The 16134-nt window shown below is 32.9% G+C and overlaps 1 protein-coding gene across 6 annotated transcripts in view; it reads left to right on the top strand.

The window, feature by feature from the left end:
* Window positions 1–157: 157 nt before the first annotated feature.
* The window catches only part of LOC105831889 (myotubularin-related protein 3), a 199634-nt gene continuing 183657 nt past the window's right edge, over window positions 158–16134 (top strand). For 5 of the 6 annotated variants that reach the window (XM_036293108.1, XM_012672341.3, XM_036293107.1 and 2 more), the window contains exon 1: window positions 158–289. The gene's annotated coding sequence lies outside the window, so the exon portion shown is untranslated. The remainder of the gene's footprint in view (window positions 290–16134) is intronic. The other variant, XM_036293106.1, reaches the window with a different exon arrangement.

Raw genomic sequence — 16134 nt, 5'->3', positions numbered from 1 at the left:
TCGCCGTCGCTGTCATCACTATCATCAGGCACTCGCTGTCGTTTAATTTATTTACGCTTGTGCACGCCGTGTTGGTGTTTCATCATTGCTGCGGTGGTGCCCGTGAAGACAATGCTCCAGTCCTCGCGGAGCAGTGTTGTTAATACGTGGCATTCCTGTAGCGTTCGGTAATTCATGGATTTCGCATGAGAACTGTAAAGTGAGAAAAAAAAAGACATATAGCCTTGGAGACATAACCGACATAACGTGCGTGTCGGTGTGGGATCTAAACGGACTTCGCGGTCTAGAAGTAAGTAACAAGCGAGTCTACGTTTGTATTTAACAATGTTACGAGCAATTATGTTTTCTGTGTCTCACTTTCTCAAAGTAGAAAAAGAAAGAAAGGACGAGTAATCTCGTAAATTATATACCGTATGCGACACGCGTCTCGGATTGACACATGTCTCCTAGCGCCGATTCTTTCGACATATAGCGCATAACGACAAGAGCGAAAGACTGGTCAAATTAGACAGTCGCAAAACGCCGAATCAAACGGAACATTCGGTGCAAACGCGACGTGCCCGTCCAATGTTGCGTCGCATCACGTCACGTCGTGTTTATAAGTCTGTTCTTTTTACCTGAATTTCTTGCACAGTTTTATCTTTTTTCCTTTATTCTTTCCCATGTAAAAAAAAAAACTACAAGTTTGGCTGAAAAGAACAGGATTGATAATATTTTGTGTAATTAATCGCAGAAATATGAAATTGAAAGATGCAATATAAGTTTTTTATCTCATGGTTGCACCAAATTGTACATTTTTTCACAACAAATGTATATTTGAGTGTCGTGAATAAGAAAGGTAAATAGAGACATATAAGCGCAAAGAAACAAACATGTGGTATACATCATTAGCCTGTATTTTGCATTTAAAACAGAATCGTTGGCTCTGTTTCGAAATTCACTACCAACATTGAAAATTTATAGTATATGTAATGTGAACTATAACTTTTAGGACTGGTTGTTCCAATTTCTTGGGGTAAATTTACCTACTAGGTAAACATGTGTCTATCTTCATTTTTTTTCTTAAATAAATAAAGACAAACATATATTTTTCTGATAGATAAGTTTACCAAGAAGTTGGAAAAATCGACCCTTGGTAGTGTATATTTGAAATAGCTATTAACAATCAAATTTTACATCTGGTTTAGAATTTTTGATCTATTGTATAAAAAATTTGCAATTTTCTTTTTTAATTACATTAAGATTAAAGTGCATTAATTACATTAAGATTAAATTTTACATATGTTTAAACAAGCATTTTGAGTGACAGATTTGTTGTTCTTATTTCAGTGACTAAAACTTTATAGTTTGGATAGTTACAATTATAAGCATTAAAATGTTTATATCTTTATGATAGAATTTAGATAATTATTCTTTGTGCATATGACTATCCAGCTAAACAAGTTTATCTGGATAGATCCTAATGCTCAAAAAAATTTACAATACCGCAAATAGTGATAAGTTTGCTAGAGAATAGTTATGGCTATAATATCGACAAAAGTCACATGTGATTTTTTATCACTCAAACGACTGAGTGTGAGTGGCTCGTGAAAATATATTTTTAATTGACTTAAAGTTAATAGATTGAATAAAGCAGAAGCTAGCAATTCCATATTGTATATGTAAAGTAATTGAGAAAGAATTCAAATTACCAAGCATGTCTAAGGAAAATTTATAATTCTAATCACTTATTATACTGAAATTTGCAATATATTTAGATTTGTTTGTGTTGTTTAAATTTCTCCAAAAGTTTTGTACTTAAGATATATATTGAGTATAGGTAAGAGAAAGTAAAGATTCTGAATAATTATAAGTTGTTTTAGGTTTTTAAACAGTAATAGATATATTTTTTAACAGAGTCGGGAATGTTATTTTATAAAAATAATGCATTACTGACAGTCGTTACTGATTTTAAAAAGTAATGTGGTACCGTTACTTACAAAGTAAAGATTCGTTATTTATTGTTAGTTATATTATTAATTATTATATGTATATACGCGCACGCGCGTTATACATATAATAATTAATAATAATGTGTCATCTATTACAAATTTATTGTTATTTTATACATTAGAGTATTTTAATTATCTCATACTTTTTATATAATCTTCTAAATTGCTGAACTACTGAATTGCTATAAAAGCAGTAAACAACATTCTGTATGTTTTTCTCTGTTTAACTTTTTCAATTTTTCTTCCAAAGTATTTAAGATTGGTAATAAGTACCTAACGTATGTTCCATTTTTATTTTGTAAAATTTTCATTGCGCATGGTTTATGCCACTGGTTTTGTTATCTCAAAATATTAAAAAAGATATATTGGAACTACAAAGTATTAATATTAAAATATAAAATTCATTATATTGTATTAGATATTTACAAACACGAAAAGTATATAAAAAATAATTTCTGTATATAATTAGTAAGAAATTATCAGTATTAAATTTATATACTATATTTTTTATCTGGCAATTCTCTTAAAAAAATTTAATATCTTTATTAGTCAGTTTTTATAAACTGCATTAATTAAAACATTGGTTAATAGCTTTTGGATTTTGTTTTAGAAATTTTATGAGCTGAATTATGGAATCAAACATAAGTTAGTATTTATCTTATATTTAAGGATGTATTGGACTGAAGTTCAAAATGGTATAAAGTTGCTGAAAATTTGTGAAATTGTTCTTTTAGTTTCCCCGTACTGCAAAAAATTGGAAACGCATTCACTAAACGGTTACTGAGTTATAACTATTTTAATTTTCACTGATTTTACATGGTATCCTTTTCTATCTTATGGAAAAAGACGATCTTGACGGATGAAACAGCTAAAAAAATATAGAAGAAATAGTACCAGTGTTTTGAATTTTTTTGTACATTTAGTATATGAAGAGATGAAAATATCTACCAAGTTTCAATTGTCTTCACTACATCGTTTTAAAGAAATAAAATATAACTTGAGATAATTGTGCATTTTTACTGTCAAAAGTTTAAACTCATAAGTGAAAAAAATCACAAATATGTGAAAAATACCTTTGTAAGAGTAAAAATAAGACTCCAACTATCGTGCAAGTTTCTTACATCTAGATTTACTATGCATTAGGCGTAGATATTTAAGTATTTCAAATTTCATGCACATGTCTAAGATTGTATGTCCAATATATCCTTAACCATAGAGCGTTATACAGGGGTAGTTTTGTACCCAACGCGAATTTGATTTTATCTCCTAATTTAGCAGATGAAGGGATCGATTCGAGACACCGACCATAATTCAATTTAAAGTTTTAAGAATTGAGAGAGAGACACTAGCTGACGTCGGAATATTATTAGCTTCTGAGTAGTACAAAGTGAAAATGTGGCACGTTTATATCCTAGGCCTAATTTGATGTTTGTGTATTTCGTTCGGATACGAAACATTTTTTTGTGTTTAGATTTTGTTTGGAAGGGCACTCATTATAGAAAGAAATACTGCTACGTTTTGCTGCGTGCAAGGTACGTTTCTGTGTGTGAAAACCACAGAATGATACAGTGTGGCAAATGCCACTTGGAGTTATGAAAATATTTTAATAATTTTTTTTATTTTAATAATGTATTCTATATTTAAAAAAGAAACTTTTTTACAATTTTATAGCAAATTAAAACAAGAATGATTGTGTCTTTATTTTTTTGTTTTTCTTAAGTTATCGTTTTTTTTTTCAATTTTTATTTGTTAAAATAATAGTACTTTTTAAACAATACTCATATCTTAGTTCTAGATTTATCTTTTATTTTTCCAAAATTGTTCAATTTTTAAAATTTGTTAAAAATTGACGAAAATACAATAAATTTGATAAAAAACTTATTCCTGCGATTTTTTAAACTTGATTTTGTTTAAATTAATTTTTAACGTGTTTAGTGTTAATTATTATTATTGTGAATTACACCATCGTTGTTATGAAAAGACGAAGAGATTCAAGTAGTACAATATTGATTTTATTCCATCTGTTCACACAGAATGCAGAACGCTTGGGAAGAAATGGAGTACATTTTTTAATCCAGTATGGCGTTTTAGGTAGAAAAAAATAGGTATATTGTTCTAAGGTTAAGATTGTTTTATGGGATTAGAGAACAGTGACGGCTCAAAAAAGCAGATAATTTTCAGATGCGGATTGGAAAAGAATTAAATATCCTATTAAGTTTTGCATTTTGTCACATTATGAACTAATAAAAACAATAAAAGTGAAAAAAAGATTATCATAAATGTCATCAAAGAGTGCTGAGCTGATGAATATTATTTATAAAAGGTCAATGGTGTATTTTATTTCATGATTTTAAATTACCTGAAACTAAAAAACAAAAATTTTTCTCTTAATTGTATCGAGTTGTGGGAAAAGTCATGACGTATCTTTTCTATGTTTTTCACCCAAATGTCGAGCTTGCTTATATATCCTAGTTTTTTCAAGTGGCAATATTAGTACATTATTTCTAACCGACCGTAATATATTAAACATATCAGTGAGTTGTAAATCGCTCAACGGTCTGCATCGGATCTTAGTGATGAATATAATTTTTTTTATTAAATTTAATTTTCTCAGCTTTATTTTAAACTGCGTGCCGACAGGATTCGTCAGACTTAAAACACAGTAACTAAGCTAAATTTTGATGCTCAAGCACATCTTTTATTCCCCCTTCCTACCTTCCCCGAAAAATGACCTCAGCCGGGGTATTTTTCGCAATAAATTAATTTACAATTTTTCGGGGAAGGTAGGAAGGGGGAATTGAAAGACGTCAGTGAACCTAGCACCCACCACTAAAAAAAAAATTCGGACCTACCCTATAATTTTCTGCTAATTTTCTGCTAATTTTCTGCTCTAGTCCCGAATTTTTTTGTTCCTACCTGTTTGCAGGAAATTAAGATCAAAAGTGGGGGTGCTAGCTTTACGTGATGCTAGCACCCCCACTAATAAAAAAAAATTTTTTTTAAATCAAATATATCAGAATTTTCTGATCATTTTAGCCTTTAAGAAACTGTAAACAAATATAAAAAATATCGAACGGTTATCCAAGTACCGGTACTCAAAAACAATATACCGCAACATTATAACAAAAAATAGTTAAAAACAATAAGCTACCAGGACAATACCATAACAGCACAACTTTAAAATTATTTCTTAAAATATTTAATTTGCAAAATAAATTTAAAAAATCTAAAATTTACAAAAATGCAAGAGTAAAATACCATTACAAAATTATTTGCTGCATCGACTGTAGTATCAAATTGTTCCCCTATTTTTTTGCTTCTAAAATACCAAGTCTCGAATTTTTTGCTCAATATATAATTTGTGCAACTTAATTGCTATTCCGCGCACACAATAGTAAACTACCTTAAAAAAATTATTTGCTGCGTCGACTGTGGTGTCAAATTGTTCCTCTATTTTTCTGCTCTTATACCAAGTCTCGAATTTTTTGCTCGATATATAACTTGTGCAACTTAATTGTTATTCCGCGCGTGCAAGAGTAAACTACCTTAAAATAATTATTTGCTGCGTCGACTGTGGTATCAAATTGTTCCCTTATTTTTCTGCTTCTAAAATACCAAGTCTCGAATTTTTTGCTCAACACATAACTTGTGCAACTTAATTGTTATTCCGCGCACACAAAAGTAAACTACCTTAAACTACGCGCGGAATAACAATTAAGTTGCACAAGTTATATGTTGAGCAAAAAATTCGAGACTTGGTATCTTAATAGCAGAAAAATAGGGGAACAATTTGGCACCACAGTCGACGCAGCAAATAATTATTTTAAGGTAGTTTACTCTTGTGTGCGCGGAATAGCAATTAAGTTGCACAAGTTATATATTGAGCAAAAAATTCGAGACTTGGTATTTTAGATGCAGAAAAATAGGGGAACAATTTGATACCACAGTCGATGCAGCAAATAATTTTGTAATGGTATTTTACTCTTGTATTTTTGTGAATTTTAGACTTTTTAAATTTATTTTGCAAATTAAATATTTTAAGAAATAGTTTTAAAGTTGTGCTGTTATGGTATTGTCCTGGTAGCTTATTGTTTTTAACTATTTTTTGTTATAATGTTGCGGTATATTGTTTTTGAGTATCGGTACTTGGATAACCGTTCGATATTTTTTATATTTGTTTACAGTTTCTTAAAGCCTAAAATGAGCAGAAAATTCTGGTATATTTGATTTAAAAAAAAATTTTTATTAGTGGGGGTGCTAGCATCACGTAAAGCTAGCATCCCCACTTTTGATCTTAATTTTCTGCAAACGGGTAGGAGCAAAAAATTCGGGACTAGGGCAGAAAATTAGCAGATAATTAGCAGAAAATTGTAGGGTAGGTCCGAATTTTTTTTTAGTGGTGGGGAGCTAGGTTCACTGACGTAATTGAAAGATGTGCTTGAGCATCAAAATTTAGCTTAGTTACTGTGTTTTAAGTCTGACGAATCCTGTCGGCGCGCAGTTTAAAATAAAGCTAAGAAAATTAAATTTAATAAAAATTATATTCATTACTAAGATTCGATGCAGACCGTTAGGCGATTTACAACTCATTGATAATTTTCATGGACACTTAAAAGATGGATTTTCAATATTTCAGCAATCTTTTGTGTCGTGTAATGTGGGTTTGACTCAATATCTTTATTTTATCATTATCAACTTTGGAGCCTTTTTAACCGAGGAGCGTCGTTGAACTCAAAATCACCAGCCTAGAATTTCGTGAATTATTGTTGGCATTGATGTTTTTGCAGAGCATTATTACCGTAAACTTTATGCAACTTTTCACAAGCTTAACGCGTGTTCTTTTTTTTATGGAAGTAAAGCAGTAAAATATGGCGAAAATGCAACAAAGTTTGATCTTTCACCTTCGACTTGTTGTAATAGCTCCAAAACTCAATCAAATTGCTCAATTTTTTTTAGACTGAAACTAGAACTGTCAAATAACATAGCCATAACAGATGTGAATAACTCTAGTACTTCCACAAATAAACTTGCGTTATGATTTTTTCGACAACCTAATACTTTAATACCTAAGAATTAACGGAGCCATTTTTTAATTATTTGAAAATTCTTTGAATAACAAAAGTTTTGAAAGAAAGTCGATTTTTTAACGAAAAATTTGTTACTAATTTGTTTATAAATTTTACAATAAAAATTTTTACAGATTTTAAGTTATCATTTAAGAAAAAAATAATTTTTAATTTTTTGAAAATTTTACTGTCGTTTAACCCTTTAAAGGAAGAATCTCATGTAAACGGCCTGTTTTTCAAGATTTTTCTTTGAAAAATCTAACGCGTAGATTGATATGAAATTTAAGGTACAATTTATGGACATTACAATGTAAAAAATATTAGGTGTAAAACTTTGCTTCCGCCGTTTTTGTTTTCGAAATTCGAGGCTTTATTGTGAAAAACTGGTTATACATTTATGATTCAAAGTATTGTCCATCGCTGGTCACTACTTTCTCCCATCTTTCTGGCAGCATGCGAATTCCGCGTCGAAAAAACTTATCTTTTGAGACGATCTACGAGTCGATCCAATTTTTTACTTTTTCATAAGAACGGAAGTGCTGATCAGCTAGACCGTATGTCATTGATCGAAACAAGTAATAGTCAGAGGGAGCAATGTCCGGAGAATATGGCGGGTGGGGTAGGATTTCCCATTTCAACGTTTCCAAGTATGTTTTGACGGGCTTTGCGACATGGGGTCGAGCATTGTCATGTTGCAAAATTACTTTATTGTGTCTATCGTTGTATTGCGGCCGTTTGTCTTTCAGTGCTTGGCTCAGATGCATCAATTGCTTTCGATACCGATCGCCTGTGATTTTTTTTCGGTTTTAGTAGCTCATAATACACTACGCCGAGCTGGTCCCACCAAATACAGAGTATGACTTTGAAGCCGTGAATATTTGGTTTGACCGTCGACATGGAAGCATGGCCGGAAAGTTTCTATGATTTTCTGCGCTTGGGGTTATCAAAAATAAACCTATTTTTTGTTCCCAGTCACAATACGATGCAGAGATCTTTTGTGTCTTTGCCTTACAAGCAGCTGTTCACGCAAACGAACGCCGTTCAACATCTCTCGGCTTTAACTCGTACGGCACCTAATTTCCTTACTTCTGAATTATTCCCATGACTTTCAGGCGTTTTGAAATGGCTTGTTGAGTCATTCCTAATGATCCTGCCAATTTTTCTTGCGTTTGACATGAGTCTTAATCAAGTAATGCCTCCAATTCTGCATCTTCGAAAACTTCTCTTCCACCGCCATGCCGGTCTTCGACGTCAAAATCACCGTTCTTGAAGTGTTGAAACCACTCTTGGCATGTTCTTTTATTAATAGCGGTCTCACCATACTTATTTGAAAACATTCGATGTGCCTCAGCCACAGATTTTTTCATATTGAAGCAAAAAATTAAAACCTCGCAAATGACGAGAATTTGGCTCGTAAACTATAATTTTCAGTCGAGAATAACTTTATGATGCAGACACAAATTGACTAATATTTCGATGGCGTTATGTTTACAAATGCCTAAGCTTATTGTGTGATGTCTACGATCTATTTATTTTGACCAGCTTACCGCTACAGCCATCTATTGGAAAACGGCGGAAGCAAAGTTGTACACCTAATATATAAAAATGACTAAGGTTGTTTTTAACTTATTTAAAAGGATATTAATCTCGCAAATAGAAAAGTTTTAGTCTTATTACTTAATTTGAAGTGTTATAAATATGTATTACTTAGTTCTGTGAAAGGGCTTTTTTTTAAAAAATGTAATTTTTATCTAAGAATGCTCGAAATGACTAAATCACAGGCAGGTTTGTTATCTTAAGAATGGTCGCCTGGAGCGACCTAAGGGCTTACACATCTGTGTTTATTGCGTAGGAATTCGTTGCATAGTCTGTGACACTGGAACGATTAAGATGAAAATTTTGAATAAGCCCTCTTACAAAACAGAAAGAAAATATCTAATTTAATGAGGAAGAGGAGTTTGGCTCTGCCAGCTTCCCAGAAGTTTTAAATGAGTTGTTCTAAATGTTGATTAAAAATTAAAAAAATTGCTGATTCAGTCGAAAGCCATCTTGTATTGGAAATCTACATTTTTGGTTCTTTTTCCTCATTAATAATTTTATATAATTTACGGTAATTATATTTTTTTAAGGATGTATTGGACATATAATCTTAGGCAAAATTTCAAAAATGAAATTTGAAATACTTAAATATCTACGCCTAACGCATAGTAAATTTAGATGTAAGAAACTTGAACGATAGTTGGAGTCTTATTTTTACTCTTACAAAAGTATTTTTCCCGTATTTGCGATTTTTTTCACTTATGAGTTTAAACTTTTGACAGTGAAAATGCACAATTATCTCAAGTTATATTTTATTTCTTTAAAACGGTGTAGTGAAGACAATTGAAACGACAGATATTTTCATCTCTTTATATACTAAATGTTTTAAAAAAATTCAAAACACTGGTACTATTTTTTCTACATTTTTTTAGCTGTTTCATCCGTCAAGATCGTCTTTTTTTATATGATAGAAAAGGATACCATGTAAAATCAGTGAAAATTAAAACAGTTATAACTCAGTAACCGTTTAGTGGATGCGTTTTCAATTTTTTGCGGTACAGAGAAACTAAAAGAACAATTTCACAAATTTTTAGCAACTTTGTACCATTTTGAACTTTAGTCCAATACATCCTTAAATATAAGATAAATACTAACTTATGTTTGATTCCATAATTCAGGTCGTAAAATTTCTAATCCTTTAACATCCTTTAACGTTTAACATACAATCGTGAAAACCGGTTACAAATTGAAAAACTAAATATTTTAAAACGCGAGGCAATGTTCCATTTGTTGCATGAGAAGCTGCCATTTGTAGTGAATGACAAACACAATTAAAATTAAATTTGGAACATTTGCCTTTAATTTTTTATAAAGATCGTTATTTATACTAATCAGTACTGCAATTATTAGTTTCAGTTTCAATTAAGTCTTTTAAAAACAATTAAAAAATATTTCATGTCTCTTTAACTACATAAGCAAGACTTTTTGCATTTTATGATTTTAATTCTTCTAATGTTAAAAATGTATAATTGTTCCTTTATTTGTATCAAAATAATTAATACCGATAGCTAAAATCTTACTTACACTTATATCCGTAGATTTATCTAGAAATAAACTATATTTACGAAAACTTGATTTTGATTAACTTGATTTTATTACGTCCTGTTATGTGAAAGTGTGAATGCAATACATATATTCTATGATGCAATACATATATTCTCTGTTACATTTAATTTGATGAAGTCCTAACTGTTTAGTTATTAAAGATGTATTAAATACATTTTTGTATAACAAGCTAAGGTGATCAACTGACAATGTACTGCAGAATGAATGCACAAGCACAGCTAATTTTCTTTTGCAGCAGAATGTTTGAAAGTTTTATTTGAAATATTTAATATTCGTTGTTGAAACTGATGAAAAAGGTGCTGCAGTTTTTATATACTTCTTTATTTTCATGTGATATTAAATAGAATAACTTTACATTTCTTTTACATATGCAGTATTTGCAAGAAGCTTTTGTAGGATTTGTAGAGTTAGGTGTAAAAATGTCTTGTTTTAATCATTTTGTTTCTAAATTTTTACATATATTGTACTTTTTGCATTGCTAACATAAAACATAAATAATGAGACAACTATAAAGCAATAAAAATCACTAAAATATTAACAAGTTTATAAATCGAACCCTATCACTAAAAAAAGTTTGGATATATGGCATAATCATGTACAAATTATGTGCTAATTTATTGCTTTAGTCTAGTCCAGAATTGTGTGCTCCTATATTTCCGTTTGCAGGAAATTAAGAACAAAAGTGGAGGTGCTAAGTTCACGTGATGCTAGCATTCTTCTCAAAAAATTTGTATAAACAAAAGAAAACAAATATAGAAGAGAATTTTTTGCTAATTTTGTGTTTTAAGATATTACAAACATATCAAAAATATTGAACGGTTATTAAAATACTTTAATAGTCAGTACCATCGTACCGTATAAGACAAAATACACTCAGCAGCAATAAAAGCGGTACACTTAAAATTTCGGAAAATTTTACGAAATTTCAAATGATCATAACTTGGTAAATAATAAAGATAAAAATTTTTCTTAAAAAGGAAAATAAAGCTTGAAGTGTCCACTTTAAGAATATTTTAATAGCAATTATGCGTGGCTATTTTTTTCAATATGGCGGATGACAAAATTAGAGGATGCAAAATTGATAAATAAAGAGCTGAATTTCCGGCGATGCATAGCGTGAATCAGATGTCACAGCCCAATGGAACGAAATGCAAATGAAAATATAGAGAATTAGATTTAAAATGCTTTTGTACAGAGTTTGATGCGATCATTTTTTGCTGAGTAATTAAAATTTGAATTAAAAAACAGCTTTTCTTTTTAAACTTGCATAACTCAGCGAAAAATTATTGTATCAAGCTTCGTAAAAAAGCATTTTAAAGATAATACTCTATATATTTGAGGATTTTCGTTCCATTGGGCTATGACACCTACTTTATGCCACGCGTTGTCGCAAGCTCGAATACTTATTTATCAACTTTGCTTGCACTTTCCTTGTTATCCATCATTTTGGAAATTTTTGCCTACAATGTCGATACAAATACACGGTGTACAACTTTGTGGTGTACAACTTTGCGGTGTAAAAGTTTGCGATGTACAAGTTTGCGGTGTACAACTTTGCGGTGTACAACTTTGCGATGTACAACTTTTACGTGTCTAAATAAACGGTGTACAATTTTACGGTGTACAACTTTACAGTGTATAATTTAGCGGTGTACAACTTTGCGGTGTACAAATTTTACGTGTCCAATTGCACGGTGTACATTTCGTGTCCAAATTGTAATTTGTTTAGAATTTATTTTTTATGTATACAACATTACTGTGTCCAAAATTCTTGTGTCGAAATGAACCGTGTCTATTTGAAACGTGTACATTATTTTGTGCCCATTTGCACTGTGTCCAATTGTACTGTGTCCAAGTGAACCACTCTCGTCAAAATCTATGCGGATTATATTGGGAAAAATTGCAACAATAATTTGAGCTAATGATTTCGGTATCTTAAAACGTAAATCGTATCTTTATTTTGTAATACTGATTGCGAAGAATGAAGAGCTTGAATCGAATTTTGTCTTTACTTTTCTGACCTTTAAATTGATACATTTTGAAAATAATGAATTTTCAATTTCCAAAATAATGCAAATTATTAATGTAGAGAACAATAAATCTGGCTGTTGAAGTTATGAAAGAACTAAACGAATCGCAACGCCTCCGAGCCCCTTAAGCCTTAATGAATCGACCTTGTTACAAATTCAAAATTGAACATCTCGGCACTTAATTGCCCTAGCACAAAACTTCAAAAACGGTTTGAAAGATTTGAAACTATACTTTTCGAAATTTGTATCGACATTGTAGGCAAAAATTTTTTAAAATGGTGGATGACAAGGAAAGTGCAAGCAAAGTTGATAAATAAGTTCGAGCTTGCGACAACGCGTGGCGTAAAGTAGGTGTCATAGCCCAATGGGACGAAAATTCTCTAAAAGTATAGAGTATTATCTTTAAAATGCTTTTTTACGGAGCTTGATACGATAATTTTTCGCTGAGTTATGCAAGTTTAAAGAGAAAAGCTGTTTTTTAATTCAAATTTTAATTACTCAGCGAAAAATGATCGCATCGAACTCTGTAAAGAAAGCATTTTGAAGCTAATTCTCTATATTTTTATTTGCATTTCGTTCCATTGGGCCGTGACACCTGATTCACGCCATGCATCGCCGGAAATTCAGCTCTTTATTTATCAATTTTGCATTCTCTAACTTTGTCATCCGCCATTTTGAAAAAAATAGCCACGCATATTTGCTATTAAAATATTCTTGAAGTGGACACTTCAAGCTTTATTTTCCTTTTTGAGAAATTTTTTTATCTTTGTTATTTACCAAGTTATGATCATTTGAAATTTCGTAAAATTTTCCGAAATTTTAAGTGTACCGCTTTGTTTGCCGTTGAGTGTAGTTAAAAATAAAAAGTTGACCATATAAGTTAGAAATAACTTATTAAGTATAAATATTAATTTAATCAAATACTCGTAAAATATGACTTTAAAGTTTTTTACTTGCAAAATAACTTAAGAACCCTTAGAATTTATAAAAATACGAAATACAAAAAATACAAAAAAAATAATTGCATTAATTTTGGTGTACAAATAATTGTATATTTATTTACTCTTAAAATGTACAGATTTCGAATTTTGTGTTGAATATTTAACTTGTACCACTGTCGAACTGGCCCCCCCACCATGCAAAAATAAAAAAAACGAATAACGCAAAATTATGAGCTATTTATGAGCTTTTACATGCCACCAATTAAAATTTTTGAGCTCATTATTGAGTAAGAATTTAACATTTTTTGTGGAGGGGGGGGGGGCTAAGTTAATGTCGATTCAGCCCCCTCCATCACTTAAAAGTTAAGATATCAAATCAATCATTGCAGGAGAATTATTAGCTTTTTATGAGCTTTTAAGCTGATATAGTTAAAATTATTGAGCTCATCCCTTTAACCCCCAAACAACCCCTTAATAAATGCAAATCAAAAATAATATTAGAAAAAATAATGAAACTTATTAAGAATTATCTTAAGAACATAACGTACAAAATTCCAAAGATTAACCCTCACAATGCATACATTCCGATTTTGAGTTGCAACCCCTTTACGATAAAATCGCCCCAAACCTCACAAGTACAAAAGAGGACTGTACTTAAAACTACGCAGACTATTTATTTTACAACTAAATAACATTTGTCCATTTACGAGCTCGCGAAATACGTACGTTTCGATTTTTGAGCTGCAACCCCTTTACGAGAAAACTTCCCCAACACAAGAGAGAACTATACTTAAGGGGGCATAGCAGTTTGGCGCTACCAAAAAAAGGCATTCTTTATGAATTTTTTTCACAGCCAAGAGATTAACTATAAAAATAAGACTTTTTGCATAATAAAGTACACCTTTTGTAATTCTCGTACAAATTTTATTGTACTAGTTTAGTTAAAAAATCCCCCCCTTTATCACCGTCGTGTAGTTACTTGTGCGCCACGCATGATTCTGCGGTAACCATAATATCTTCTTGCCCGTTCATCCGAAACACAAAAACCAAACGGGATCTTAAAAAAGAGTAAATTCCCTTGTTTTTGTCGTATCCGATTTTTAAAATTCAAATTTTAAACAAAATGGCGGACCTTTAAAATTAGAATGCCGATTTTCGGCCAAAAATTTTATTTTTGTTTGTTAAAAAAAAATAGAAAAAATTTGAATTTTAAAAATCGGATACGACAAAGACAAGCGAATTTCATAAGCTTTTAGTTAAAAAAAAAAAAGGTAGATCGGTTGATCCGTTTTCAAGTTATCATGGTTACCGACTTTTTAAAAACATGGTTTTGAGAAAAACGCTGTGGCGGAACTTCGCTCGTTCCGGTGTGTTCGTTTCTTTTGGTCGCTTGGGATAGGTCTTTCGCCAGTGAACTAGGCCGTTGGTGAAACAGAATATATATTTATTCTTTGCTATACACTATGTACATATATACACTACTATGTTTTCGTATGTTCAAGTGGCCCTGATAAGGGCCGTTGTGAAAAAGACTTTAGGCCTTAGGCCTCCACCGTAATGGTGGTTTGGTGACTGTAACCCGGTATGCTGGTTCCTCGTTGTTGTTACAGTCGGTCACGCTCTTGGGCGGCGTAGCAGCGGGCCCCTCGATACGATGCCTTTTTACCCTGGACAGTCTTTCCTTTGATGGTCTCCGTTGTTTGGCCTTCTTCCGCTTTGGTCTTTCGGCCTGACTGCTGCCGTTGGTCTGCGTTCCACTCGTGGTGGTGGTTCCGAGGGCTGTCTGCGTCGCCTGATCTCTCTGGTAGTCGTCTGTGGTGTCCGTCTGTGTGGCGACACTGCAGCTGTCCCTGGCGAGGTTCTCTAGTAGGTCCGGCAGTTGGTACCGTGGAGAGGTGTATCTCGGGAGTATCCCGTTTGGACACGTAACGATTTGACACCGCTCGATTGGACACGCACGATTGGACACGCACGATTGGACACCGCACGATTGGACACCGCACGATTGGACACCGCACGATTGGACACCGCATTATTGGACACCGCACGATTGAACACCGCACGATTGGACACCGCATTATTGGACACCGCATTATTGGACACCGCACGATTGGACACCGCATTATTGGACACCGCATTATTGGACACCGCATTATTGGACACCGTACAATTGGACCCACACACACACATTTACGTGTGTGTATGCAGATTTCTAATACAGTTTGCATGGGTTAGCGACTTGGACGGGGTGGGTGCGGGAGGGGGGGCCGAAGGCCCCCCTTGCACCCCCCCGTGTGTGTGTGTGTGTGTGTGTGTGTGTGTGTGTGTGTGTGTGCGTGCGTGCGAGCATTTTCTGCACCACATAGGTTTGAAACTTTCCACGCAAAACGAGATGCTCCTAAAAATACGTATATAGATATTTAAAATTCAATTTTTTTTCTGGCAAATCGAAGCTTTTTTCTGCCAGATATTTCTAAGCTTAGATAATCTGTCATATGATATATAAATGTTATTCACTAGAAGACTGCGGTGTCCAATAATGCGGTGTCCAATCGTGCTGTGTCCAATCGTGCGGTGTCCAATCGTGCGGTGTCCAATAATGCGGTGTCCAATAATGCGGTGTCCAATCGTGCGGTGTCCAATCGAGCCGTGTCCAATCGTGCGTGTCCAATCGTGCGTGTCCAATCGAGCGGTGTCCAATCGTTACGTGTCCAAAAGGAGGTCACCCGTGTATCTCCAGATCCTCAGATCTCCCTCGGCTAGCAGTACACGAGGTGGCCGCGTGTTCCGGACTGGTGACAACGTGAGCGCCCGGAGTCTCCACTGCAGCTTCCTGGCTTCTTCCTGAGTAGTCGCCGTGATAACTGTACTGGCGGTAAAGCGTAGTGCTTTCTGCTCGCAAAATTGACTATCTGCTTCAGAGCGCAAAGAGTGACTTTCC

This window comes from Monomorium pharaonis, chromosome 10 (assembly GCF_013373865.1).
Source record: "Monomorium pharaonis isolate MP-MQ-018 chromosome 10, ASM1337386v2, whole genome shotgun sequence".
Lineage (NCBI taxonomy): Eukaryota > Metazoa > Arthropoda > Insecta > Hymenoptera > Formicidae > Monomorium > Monomorium pharaonis.
Note: the sequence above shows the minus strand (reverse complement) of the source record. Positions and strands in the feature narration are given on the sequence as shown.